Source organism: Amblyomma mixtum, chromosome 9 (assembly GCF_055824585.1).
Source record: "Amblyomma mixtum isolate Tamu chromosome 9, ASM5582458v1, whole genome shotgun sequence".
In the NCBI taxonomy this organism is placed as follows: Eukaryota; Metazoa; Arthropoda; class Arachnida; order Ixodida; family Ixodidae; genus Amblyomma; species Amblyomma mixtum.
Genome location: NC_143020.1, coordinates 32,884,116 through 32,895,591, shown reverse-complemented (window position 1 = coordinate 32,895,591; position 11,476 = coordinate 32,884,116). Strand labels below are relative to the sequence as shown.

General features: G+C 46.1%; 1 long non-coding RNA gene across 1 annotated transcript; it reads left to right on the top strand.

Moving 5' to 3' along the window:
* Positions 1-993: 993 nt before the first annotated feature.
* On the top strand, positions 994-9,325 carry LOC149328686 (uncharacterized). Its single transcript, XR_016285465.1, has 3 exons — positions 994-1,592; positions 2,943-3,099; positions 9,188-9,325. It is a non-coding gene; the product is annotated as an uncharacterized LOC149328686 (long non-coding RNA).
* Positions 9,326-11,476: the final 2,151 nt, after the last annotated feature.

The window sequence follows — 11,476 nt, the reverse complement described above, 5'->3', positions numbered from 1 at the left end:
CGGTGACTGCGGTGGTTGTGAAGAACGAATTCACAAGTTCTAGCGAATGCAAATGGTCAACGAGTGTAGTTTTGACAACAGTGACATGAAATCAACTATTGCTTACATCGCAGGACGCGCATACGATGAACGGGAAGCGGCGGTGTGACTCGGGCTGCCGAGCCGTGCTTTACGGCCAGCAGCAGTCGTCGCCGTCGCTAGCTTGTGGGTAACAAGTTAGGCCGTTTCAGTTAACGCGAACGGTCGCCAAACATACTTCTGGATCAAGTAGTTTAAAATAAAGTACTGGGCATGTCGGAGGAAGCCGGGAAAATTAGCGAGAAGCGCCGGTCCTACGCGATGTCAACCCGGCTGTCAAGTGTTTCTCAGGCGAGCGATCGCGTCGGCGCTTCCCACAGATTACAACCGGTACTGAAGAGAAGAGACTATTTAATAGAACTAAAGCGCATATTTCGTTTTCGACGCTGCCTACGACATTGAGAGCAGTCTAGGAGCAGAAAAAAGGGTGGGTTAGATAAACAAAAAAAAAAAGTCTTGATCCCCGTTCTGAAGTCACGAAGCTATGTTGGAAAGCTTTTTCTGAAATATGGAGATTAATGGGGCAACAGCCCTCCTGTAGCTTGAAAAAGAATTAGTTGAGCGAGAACGAAGGCTCTCTAAGAAGAGCTCCGCGTTTACACAAATACCGCAGTAGCGCATCGTAATTCCCAGCGGCGGGGCTAGTTGGTGACGCATTTTCTTTTCCCGAAATTTCCTCGCGGAGGGGAGACGCCATGCTCGCATGTAAGCACACGGCACGCGGAAGTAGGGGGAGGGGGGGGGGGCAGCCGGTCACAACTTGAGCGTGGTCTGCTTTGTTTTCCTTCCGAGAGTGTATTGTGTAGGCGCCCAGGGCGGAAGAGGGGGCCCCAAAACGAGGGTGTCTCGATGTGCGGGAGGGGAGAGCGGCGAGAAGCGCACGCACATCTAGGCGCCCTGCGGCTACGAGCACCTGTTTCTATTCACCCCAGCACACCACTTGCACTTGCCGATCTGCGCCCTGCCTCTGGGATTAGTGCATTTTCCTGGCGCATTTTCCCTGTTTACATGAGTGGGATGCACGAGAAAGTTGACATGTTGCGCTGCTCTCGCGTTCATGTAAACGGAGCTTATCAGCCGTCCTAGTGTTATGCGCTTTTCTTACAGTTGCACTGTAAAAACTAGCCGTCACTTTGACGGTCATCCTTTGGTCAATTTTCACGGGTCCGCGGCGTATTCCGAAAAGACCATTCCTTCGGCGTGGATCGGGGGGAGAGGGCAGAGCAACGAGGAGCACAAAAAAATAAACAAAATTCTCGGCCTTCTGATTAGCTCTTCTTCGCAAACGTCATACGACCGTTGACCTATCGCGATGCGGTCGCGTTTGGCGTCGCGCGGACTCTGCGTGTGAAGCATTTCTGGCCTCTTCGTGCCATCTTGGCGTCGTCGGTGTGCGCGGACCTTGTTTTTTTTCGTGTTCTGGCGCCATTTTGTTTTTCCGCGTTGGTGAGAAGACGGCGAGGCTTGGATTCATGGAAGCGGCTGCTGTCTCAAACCAAGTGCGCCTGATTACGGTAGGTGTACTGCATGTTTACTATATTTGCTTACATTTTCCTTTCGGAACGTGGTGTATGACACAAGCGCGGAGGGTCTCGTTCGAGCCGTCGTGGCGTGCACACCGCGGCGGCCGGCGTACATACGTACAGGCGCGGCCATAAGTAAACGTAGCACGCTAGTGCGTTTGAAGTGCAATCACGTTTTCTCCATTGGTAATAAAGAAGCGTTGTTTGTCTACAAGAAAGCCCACCAACCTCCTCTACCAGCATGCGCGTACCACTGCTGGAAATTTTAATTAGGTGACGCGTGAAAAATATTCGAAGAGAATTGCGTGCTCCGTTTACTTTTGTCCGCGCCTGTACGTTTTTCGCCTCAAGCCCGTCGTGGATTCGTCTCGCGCTGTGTTCGCCCGCTTTCCTATACAAGGGTTACCATCGATGCAAACTTTCTTCTGTGCGTTCCCTGTGAGCCCGCTCCTTCCTAACGCGAGAGGTGGCCTTGTATGCTTCAACACTCAGGTGAAGGGAACACGCGAGCCGATCGCGCGCTTGTGGCTGTTGTAAACAACGCGCTGTCGTGCTTTTGCGCGGTCTGCTAGACTGCTGGTCGCGCGGCTGGTAAGATGTGATGTGACAGCTATTACCCCATTGTGCTCCTTCGGTGCGTATTTGGCTTTTGAATTAAATCGTCCTCACTGTTTTAAAACTCTTACTGTTCCAAAAGTATAGCACGCACGCATCGTATTGCTCAAGACGTGGCCTGCCTCCAGTTTTTAGAACAGCCGCAGGGGCTCGATCGGCCCGCATCGCGATGATCCCGCGTGTTCGCTGCCGTATTGCTTCAACCTGCATTAGGTGCGTTCGCCTTTTCCTTCGTTTTTTTGCGGGGACATCTCGAGCACGCCTGTATCGTTTACTTTCGCGCTCTGCCGCGCCTATTTCGTCTGTCCGGAACTGTCCTGCAGCTCTTCGGTCGGCTGTACTCGCCCCGGCTCCTAACGCTGCAGCCGTGCGAGGCGGCGGCGGTCGGCCCGCTGGTTGTTTTATGTTCCTGCTGCACTGGCCGTAGTTTGACGTGATAACTCCGAGGTCCGCTGTGCCTGCAGCAAGCTGTGATAGCTTCGTGCAAGCGGGCCCCGATTTTCTAGAACGAGCATCTTGCTAGGAATACATATTCGAAAGCAAAAGATCAGCCCAGACCGAGAGCCTTCGCTGCCCTGTAACCTTAAGGGTGAACCGAGTATAATCTCTGATGTCTTTCCTATGGCACCAAGCTTGCCGTATGCATAGTTTGTGTTAGTCTTGAAATTACACAGCAAAACTTTTGACTCAATAGTATTACGTGCTAGTAATTTTGTTCCCATGCAGGCTCAGGTATGGGCGACATCCACCTACTTGCCCTTGCAGTCGACAGAGAGGAGTGGACAAGTCTAGACAAGGCAGTGGGACTCCTTCTTGGAGCCTTTCTTGGTTTCAACATCTGTGATCCACCCGGCAGCCCTCTCACTATGGAACGTTTGCAGAGGTAAATGAGTGTGAAATAATTAGAAGGACCTTTTCTATAAAGGTTGGGATTTCAGGACCAGTCAAATATTTATTCAAATAATATGCGTGACTTAAAATCGAGTACTTCTTCGAACGAAGAAGCTTAGGTGATTATTTTGAAACGAATTCAAGCGCACAACAACACGCACACAAGAGAGGAAAGACACAGGATAGCGCCTGTCCTGTGTCTTTCCTCTCTTGTGTGCGTGTTGTTGTGCGCTTGAATTCGTTTCAAAATAAGCTATGCACCATCTAGCCCAAACAGAAGTTTTGTTAAAGCTTAGGTGACCTCTGGTCAGCTTCCTTGGCTTTGTGGGTTCTTATAGGGTGCTGCAATACAAGGTGCAGGACTGAAATCTTTTCTTTCAGGGATTTATGGTTTATGCACTAGTGAGTAATCTCATAACTTGGCAGCCCTTAGCACAGCAAGCTGGCACTATTCATATCGTGCATCATCGCTTACAGCTTGAAACTTGGGAAAAACCCACCTAGGCACAAATGATTTCACGACACAAGAAAGAGACGAGGAGACAATGGACAAGCGCCAAGTTCCAACTATTTTTTGCTCGAAAAAAAAAAAAACAACATACATTTATAGTCTCAGGTAACGCCCACATTTACACACCACGTGCCTTATCGCAGCCCTAACTTATCGCCTAGCACGAACATTATTGCTAAGAAAATCGTACTCAGCCGCATACAACCTAACTGAAGTGTCACTCACGCACAAGGCTGCCTTTTTCTTTATGTGAAAGGCTTCCAATAAAACCCTCGCCTGCTTGAATTTGCTTTTGCCCACAATCCTCGCCTTTTCCAGTCGAGGTGCACACTTGCACGTGTTAACGTGGCTCACCAAAGTGGCGTATTTGTCTTTGTTATTCACTACCTTTTTGTCATGTTCCCCAAGGCGTTTGTTGATGCACCTCCCCGTTTGCCCTATATAGGACATACCACAGGTCAGGGGTATCTCGTACACCACTCCTTCCGTGCAGCGTATAAAGGTGCGCTGATGTTTTATGCTGCACCCAGGGCGCTCAGTGCCACAAATCCGGGGTGTAAGTTTGCTCAACTTGTTTGGGGCTGAAAAAACAAGCGGTACCTTGTGCCTGTTAGCCACCTTCTTCAAATTGTGTGACAGTTTGTGCACATAAGGCATGACTTCAGGTTTTACCGCAGGGCCCCTTTCTTCAAGATTCTTTGGACTGGTGCAGCGTTTTGTCTTTTGGAGGAGGGTTTCAGCGACAGCAATCAACACCACCGAGGGGAAGCCAGCAGCCAAAAGGCGTCCAATCTGATTTCTTAAGCTATCGTGCATTTGGTGCGGACAGGACTTTGAAAGCAAGGACTCAAAGCATAACGAGGCGATGGCGCACTTCACAATTTTTGAATGCGCCGTATTGAAGGGCAGCAGTTCCTTGCTAGTACGAGGAAAATAACCCCAACATAAATGGTCCTCCCGGAACGCCAAGCTTAGGTCTAAAAATTGTAGTTTCCTCTCCCTTGGGAGCTCATGCGTAAAAACTAGGACACACCCTTTGAAGTTAAAAACACTTAAAATCCTGGACACATTAGCTTTAAAAGAATTGTAAAAACCAGTGGATAAAAGGATAAGAAAATTGTCAACATATCTAAAAATTTTAAAAACAGATCCTCCTACCAATAATTGTGCAAGTTCCTTGTCCAAAGCAACTAAAAAAATTTCACATAAAATAGGGGCGACACAGGAACCTATACATATGCCTTTTCTCTGTAAGTAGGGTTGCTCATTAAAAACGATAAAAGTGACCTTAAGATATTGCTCCAATAAATTCAAAAAGTTTTCCACAGACATACAAGCAGCATCCCGGAAGTCCATTTCCCCTGTACCTTCAACACACGAAAGAACAGACGCCAGTAGCTCAGCATGCGGGACGGAATAAAACAAATCTTCTATGTCTACAGCAAAGGCAGATCGAATTTCTGGATGCGTTTCAAAACAATGAACTACATCTATCGAGTTCTTTACCCGAAAAGGGTCGTCCAGTTTAAGAGAGTTAAGCTTGCTTTGCAAGAAACGGCTAACATTATGCTGCCACGAACCATTTTCGCTCACTATAGTGCGGAACGGAATGTCAGGTTTGTGGGTTTTAGCAGTAAAGAATACGGAAAGACAGTTCCGTTTGCTTTTCGCTATATCACTAGCGAGCTTCGGCAGATGGAGGTCCTTACAAAAATTAATGAACCTGGTTTTAACTCTCACTGCTGCTTTTTTATTGGCTATAAAATTCTTGTCTACTGCTTGCAATGCTTTTTCATTGTAAAGTCCTTTTTTCATACCACAAACCTGCCATCTTTGTCTGACTGAAGGAGACACAGCTCATTCCTATTAAAAAAAAGAGGGAACATGACTGAATCACGTTCCAGTCGACTGGTTACAGCCATCTTAACAGATTTTTTGAGGCAGTCCACTCCTTCCAACAAAGACCGTTCTTGGTTTTCTCCTTTTGCTTTCGCAGCAATGTTCCTGTTTGTGGCGAGCAGTTCATGGGCAGGCACATCCGGTTGAATGCCGTACTTTGGTCCTCTCTCAGGCACATCTAACAACCTGTCTGGGACATTTGCATCCCCTAACACCACCACGCGGCTCGTGCTGTTGTCCTTTTTCTTGTTAACATCACCGAGCAGACCTTTTAGAACCTCCCTCCACTTGTCCTCTGTCCGCTGGGCAGCTTGCCGCTTGAAGAAAGCGTAGTTCTTCTCTGCAAGCCACTCTGGAAACTCACTGCGGCAGATGACATGTAGCCAGTCGTGAAAAAAAACGAACCTGGCGCCACAGTTCAGATCTAAGTATCTTGCCTACCCGCTTAACGTGTCCCCAAGAAGGCTTCACAGCACCAAATAGTAGACTTACATCGTGCGGAATAGTTCCTTTCCGAAGGCAGAAGTGTCTGTGTGTCTACTCTCCGTGCTACGCGCCAGCTTTTGGTGTGCTCCATTGTGAATGCCATGTGCCAAGCAAGACGCTACGCCTTCTGCCTTCGGAAAGGAACTATTCCGCACGATGTGCAACACGTGCACAGTGTTCCGCAACACGTGCAAGTGTGCACCTCGACTGGAAAAGGCGAGGATTGTGGGCAAAAGCAAATTCAAGCAGGCGAGGCTTTTATTGGAAGCCTTTCACATAAAGAAAAAGGCAGCCTTGTGCGTGAGTGACACTTCAGTTAGGTTGTATGCGGCGGAGTACGATTTTCTGAGCAGTAATGTTCGTGCTAGGCGATAAGTCAGGGCTGCGATAAGGCACTTGGTGTGTAAATGTGGGCGTTGCCTGAGACTATAAATTTTATGTGTTTTTTTTCCGAGCAAGAAATAGTTGGAAGTTGGCGCCTGTCCGTTGTCTCCTCATCTCTTTTTTTTCCCAAGTTTAAAGATGGAAAGCCTACTAGCCTGTCAACATGCCTTCCATCGCTTACAGCGTTTACCAAATTTGTTACACGTTATTCAGTGTTCTAGCAAAAAAACAGCAAAAACTGAGACACAGGTCGATGAGACGGTACACACACTACCGCCGAATTTACAGCTGATTTATTTTTGCAAGCGCATATGCAACTGAAACAAGCCCAGTCGTCATTCCATTCCTGATAAAAAGCGCCACTTTTTTTCTGTGATAAGGACAGAGAACCACTTATTCTTTTTTTATAATTTGTTAGAAGTGTTTCAAGCAGTTCTTGCTCATGCCTGGACTTACCCCTGCTAATAATGTTTGTACCACTTATTCTTTTTTATAATGTGTTAGAAGAGTTGCAAGCAGTTCTTGCTCATGCCTGACTTAACCCTGCTAATAATGTTTGTGCTGTGAAACAGGCTGGCATCTGCTACAGTCCTTCACATACAAAGCAAGGTTGCTACAGGTGCCTGCTTGCAACTTCTTGCCATGTTATCTGCGACGTTCATTCAGGCATTGCCGAGTCTGCCTGATGTATACTTTCCCACTCGACATATGGATTTAATACACAACCCTCATTACACACACTGTGAACTCCAATTAGTGGTTGCTCTTGCAGGCTGAAAACACAAACTGGATACCAAAATTTCGGACACTCTTTCAACCCATGGGAAATTTTATGGAAGTATGAGACAAGAAACACTGAGGTGATCCTGTTCTTCCATAAAATTTCCCATGGGCTGTAAAGAGCGTCCGAAAAATTTGGTATCAACATGGTGTTTTCAGCCCCTCATGAGCTATCTGGTCTTTTCACCCGCATCTCTGGCTGTGCAGAGAACAAGCATGCAAGACCAACCACCAAACGAGGTTCACAAAGTGTGTGGTGGGATTTGTGTATTCAACCCCATGTGCTGTGGAAAAGTATACATCGAGCAGGCTGGGCAATGCCTGAATGAATGCCTCAGGAAACAAATTGCATGTGAGCACAGGGAGCAACCTGGCGTTGCATGTTAGGGACTGTAGCAAATGTTTACCACTGTTTCACCACACGAGCATTACTAGCAGACGGAAGTCCTTGCCGAGCGAGGACTGGTTGAAGCATTTTTAATAAAAAGAAAGAGCAATCCTGCATAAGCGAGCCATCTATCCTTATAATAGTGAAAGACTGCCGTTTTTTGCCTTGGATGGAAAGATGATTGAACTTGATTTTTTCATTTGCATCGGCGCTTGAGCGAGAAAATGGCTTCAAGTACATGGATGAGCCAAAAATGAATCATTTGTAAGTTTGCCAAAAGTGTGTGACTTCTTCTGGTCCTGTGTCACGGTTTTCAGGATATTGCAGAAAACACCTGGTATAATTGTTTATGTAATTCAAAATATCTTTGGTCATCTATGATGCTCACTTAGACTAGAAGCAAGTAATGCGTAACCCTATCAGTACATGTGTTGTACACCTTGTGATGGTCACAAGTGCTTCCTCCAGAGTGATGCATTGATCTGCCAGAGTTGTCCAGTTGAAAGGAATGTTTCTGATACCTTCCACTTCCAGACCTGCCCTCCTAAGACCGCCTAGATTGGTTTATGTGCCGTTGCCTGCTGATCAAAGCTTTGCCTTGAGGAAATGTGATGTGTACTCTCTTTGACAAATTCAAGTAGAGTGACTGTGTTGCTTTCAAGTGGTAAATGTAAAGGTAATGTCGTGTATATAGCATGAATGGTTGCATCAACAAAAGGATGATGCAATAAGGGAACAAGACAGTACACCTTTTGAACTACAGTGTAAAATATTTCCGCAAGGTGCGATATATTACAGCGGTGGACTGTCGTCGCAACTTGACAAAGCCCATGCCTTGCAAGCCACGTTAAAGAGTTAGAGTCAGGTTAAAATTCATTGTTGTGCATGACAGTTGAAGTGCAACACAGTTCATAAATGGAAGTTGGACAGATGCGTTATCTCCCTTTTATAGAAAAGAGAATTATGTTTTGATTTCATTTACAAGTATTTAATGATGGCAACAAATTCTAGCTTTAGTAAATAGTTTTTCATGTTCCCTTTAATTAACATGCTTTCACAGTTTTATTTTAATCGTTTGGAAAGCTTATTGGAGCTGAAAATGCCCTTCGAACCTGCGGTGTGTAATAGAAGCTGCAGTCACTTGCCTTCTATTTATAGGCATCTATGATGCCACTTAGCAGGTGCAAGGTGGTCAACCGCAACGAGAAGTCAGTGTCAATGGATTGAGGCCCCTCTAGTGATTCTTTACTTGATTGTTTAGTTGTGTCAAGGTTTTGTATGTTGCCTTGATTTATGAGGCACGTAATAATATATCTGTTTACTATATTTTTTACCTGATGTCCTTCCTGACTCAGGTGCTCAGCTACTGATTCCAAGTGAGGGATCAAACACCATCCATAGTAGCTGCATTGCTCTGGAGGCTAAATGCAAAGAAGCACGTGTGCTAAGCGATGTCGGTGCATCTTAAATTAAGAACTCCAGGTGGCCAAAATTAATCTGGAGCCCTTGAGTACAGCATTTCTCATTGGCAATTTCCTCGAATTAATTTTCTACATTTTTCTAAAATGATGGACATGATTTTTGTGTGTTTGGAAATAATGTCTATTTTCTTTGTTCACTTTTCCTGTGCAGATGCCATTTGCGAAAAACTGCATTTGATGCATCAGAGGCACAAGGTTTTATTCGCAGGTAGCTGCCCGGTTCATGTGATAGAGCGGGTGGAAGGAAGAGACGCTTTGCCGAAGTCTTCTCCCCCCTTCAACCAAGCACGCCACCTGCGAGTACGGGGACAGCCCCCTGCACTGTGCCTGCATGTGTGCCTCCCAATCCCCTGGCCTCTTCCACTTCCCGAGGGCCCTCCCTCCCTACAGCCCCGGCCATCACCCATCCGACAGCACCTGCCACCACCCTTCCCAGCCCCTAACGATTAATTCTATTTGGACTTTTTCGTAAAATAAATGTTCTTTTCATTAATACTTTGGTTGTCTCATTTTATGAATATTTGCGTGGTTGCTTACGAGTGAACATTTGCATTAATGTTGCCCACTGAAGATAAAAATTAACATAGGCTTTACTGGTGAGTAGTAAATAGAAAAGGGCAGTGGCATGCCAATCTTTCAGCCACTGCTGTGACAGGTTGTATGCGCTGTCATGAATGGGTTTCAGAACGGTTGACTTCAGAACGGTTCTGGCAGCCGCGCATTCTACGTCTGCTAACCGCCACTTCTTGTGTGCAGGCATTTTCGATACGGCCCCCTATTCCCAACGGGCGCACCGGCAGTTGGAAATCAACGCAGCCAGAGCTCAATCAGGCTGACCGGCTATCATTCCACGTGGCTGACCGTCTGACAACGCCCCACTGTGACGTCATCATCGTCGACCATATAAGCCAGCTGCAAACTGCAATCGACACTTCAGAACGGTTCTGGCAGCCGCGCATTCTACGTCTGCTAACCGCCACTTCTTGTGTGCAGGTGAGTTAACCAATTCACCACTCTGCATTACATTGTAGACCTTGCGGCTGCTGAACCGTTCTGAAGCTGTGATGTTCTTGTGGTATTGATCATACACGTGTATTGATTCATTGGAGCACATCTTTCGAGTCGTGATGGCTGGTGAAAATGGTGACGCCATTTCCAGCTTCGCTGCCACCCTGAGTGAGAAGGCACCTGGTAGCATCAAAGAGGTCGCAAAGGTTCTTGTAGAAATGACTTCAAAATTTGTGGAAGCCCTATCTGAGCTCAGAAATGAAGTCAGAAACATTGACGCATCCACTAAGTCAATCAAAACTGAAATCACATCGGTTTGTTCCTCAATGGACTTCATTAACGAAACCTTTGAGGAGTTACGGTCCGAAATGAAGTCCTTACGAGAGGGGTTGACAGAAGTGAAAACTCAGAGCAAAGAATTCCAAAAGGAAAACCTGAAGCTAAACAAGGAGATGAAGGACTTAAAGCTAGAGTTGGTGGAACTGAAACAGTTTAGCAGGAAAAACAATATTGAAATAAAAGGTGTTCCAGTAACTTCGAATGAAAACCTTGGTGAGGTGATTGGGAAAGTTGCCAAATCACTTAAAGTAGATTTTTCAGAGAGCGATGTTGAAGTTTGCCACCGGGTTCCAACGAAGGCCAAGGGACCTGACAACATCATAGTGCGGTTTCTTTCACGAGCTACCCGAGATAAGGTCTTGCAAGCAGCCAAAAAACACAGACTGAACACATCCCACCTGGGCTTTGAGGAAGAAGACCCAGTATTCATCAATGAACATCTGTGTGCTGAGAAAAAGATACTTCTTGGAAAGGCCATCAAGGCAAAACGAGAGAATGAGTGGCGCTTTGCATGGGTTTCTGAAGGCAAAATACTGTTACGGAAAACAGAAACTTCCCGGGTCATTCATGTGACTTGCGAAGAAGACCTCGACAAAGTATTTTAGCTGTATCTTTTCCTATTCCCTAACAAACCAGTTCCCTCATGGCATCGCTAACGGATGGCAGCAAAACCATTTCCGTCTTTCACAGTAACATTCGAAGTATCCGAAAAAACATAGATCTACTTATCACCTTTCTATCATCACAAAAAAAAACATTTCACCTAATCGCAACAACAGAAACGTGGCTGAAAAAAGGAGAGAGTGTAGTCGTTCCAGGTTACACGATGACATCTCATCCTCGTCTGTCTTCCACTCGCGGCGGTGGCGTTGCGTTTTTTGTAAAAGCAGGTCAACATTTCTCTGTCTTGCATGATGTCACATGTAGCACTTCTTTTATTGAAGCCCTCTTTATTCATTTAGAACCCTCGCTCATAGTTGGTGTCGTTTATCGGCCTCCTAATTCTTGCCAAGCTTCTTTTCTTGATAAATTTGAAGAAATTTTATCCTTCCTGACACGAAAGCCAAACAAACGCATTCTTATTGTGGGAGAT